We start from the raw sequence: 2,139 nt of genomic DNA, 5'->3' as shown, positions 1-2,139 counted from the left end.
CTGCTGACTGAACTGTTGGTTTTTGTTTGTGTTCTGGGTTTTACATTCATACATATACACTTCACCCTTCACTCACATAGGCATTGCAGACATACTCATTTACTGATAGACAGATTAAACTGTATTGATTATTTTGTATTTACATAATTAAATTGTGTTAACCATTCACAGACTGTGTGGTCTCCCTCTTTGTCACACACTTTTGAGCAAGGTATTACAATACACAATAGAGTTAGGGTTAGGGCATACACTAATGTGGCATTGGTAAGAGAAATGTCCCTCCTTGTTTTTATTATATATATTGTTTTTGTATTACTAATAAAACTTTTCCTTGATCTGGTGATATACAGGGTCAGTCATAGGCAGATAGAAAAGTAGCTCAATACTGGGTCAGTCAGTGCAGGTTGTCAATCGACTTAAATATGGACCAGTTCTTTTTAAAGCCGGCCTCCTGGAGCACCTGGACTACAACCACTATCAGTGAGATGTGCCATTTTTGTTGATGGTGATTGTGGCCAAGTCAGTCAATCAAACTTTATTTACATAGCATAGAAGAAATCAAATGCAATTCAAAGTGCTTCACAAGTGATTGACAAAATNNAATTATTTAGAGACAAGAAAGTCAAATAAGACAACAACAAAAGACGTGTTTTTAAAATATTAAAAGTTATCAATAAAAGCAATGAAAATGAGAAATACTACACATAATAAACTGACTATCGTAAAACTGTTATATTTTGATACTTTACTGCCATCTTGTGGCCTTTTCGGTCACTACAAAATATAACAGAGTGGCCAGTAACAACCTGCATGTGTAGCTTTAATAGCCCCATCTGTCTGTTCATGTTGTGTAGAGAGGGAAACAGAAATACTTTATTATTGATCTCTGGGGGATACTGAGATTAAATAATCCCTCAAAAGTCCTGACTGCAGCTCACAGGAAAATGGAGTTAGACAGACAAGCCCATACCTATTATATCACACGTGTTTCCATAGATATAAATAGCAAATTTGGTACCATACCTATGTTGCATTTTTGCAGACTGAATATAAAACAAATAAGATTTCTAAAAGTAATCATTGGGGATTTTTTTATATTTCTGTCCGTACAAATACAAACTGCAGATTCAAAATGGAATAAAGAAATTTTATTCAAGTGCGTGATTAGACAAAGTAATGACAAGAAGAACAAAATGTATAATGGGTACAAACAAGAGATGTAAGTGCTTGTAAGTAAAAAATAAATAAAAGACAGCAAAGCTTTCTGACTACATCCTTGACATTAAAATGACTGTTCACTACTTACCTGTTAAAAGATTTTGACAGTAACCTATTCCAGGAATCACAATATTAACCTAACGCAACTTGATTACTTTCTATTACTTTTGGATTACCTCAACACCAAACAAGCAAATTAAAATCAAGAGAAAAAAAAAGTATTGATTCAAATGTATTCTATAAGACAACAGAACAATGTGACCTTTGAAAAGAAAATGCAAACGAAAAGAGAGATTTTTAGCATCAACAATGTCTCCTCTGCTCAAATTGTAATTCTGCTAAATATTACCCAGTTTTACCCAGTTTTTTTTAAATGTAACTCTAATCTGATTACGTGTTTTTACTACTGTAATATAAAAGGTAATTACAGTTACCTTTCTTTTGCATCGTGATTACTTCACACAAGCCTGCCAGTATGTCTTTAATTCTGGTGTGACAAGTTTCACTATTATTCAACAACAAAGCAACATAATCTCTAGTTCAGCTTTTATTGTCTATTTAAAGGAATTAATTTGGAATGTGAGAAGGTAGAAAACTGTGATTAAGCCGGAAAAGAAGTCATCCCGATTGGCTGTTTACACATTACACCTGAGACACACTACACAGAGTAATGTTGCGCAAGTTCAGTGTCTTGAATTCAGTGCCAACAGGTGGACTCCAACAAGCTTTTACTTTGTTCAACATGCTTTTTTAAGTAATTATGTGGTTATGATGTGTGAAAGTAATTGCAATAGACAAGTCAGCCAGGCATTGATTCCCTAAAGATATGTGTTTTTTGGGTAAGATTTGTCACAATTAATAGAGTCGAGCCTCTGTCGATCCGTCAGCCTTTTCTGGGTTCCGGTAACCCGTGTATAAAAT

This window comes from Morone saxatilis, unplaced genomic scaffold, assembly GCF_004916995.1.
Source record: "Morone saxatilis isolate NCDOM2014 unplaced genomic scaffold, NCSU_SB_2.0 Contig12, whole genome shotgun sequence".
In the NCBI taxonomy this organism is placed as follows: Eukaryota; Metazoa; Chordata; class Actinopteri; family Moronidae; genus Morone; species Morone saxatilis.
This window is presented reverse-complemented; position numbering follows the sequence as displayed.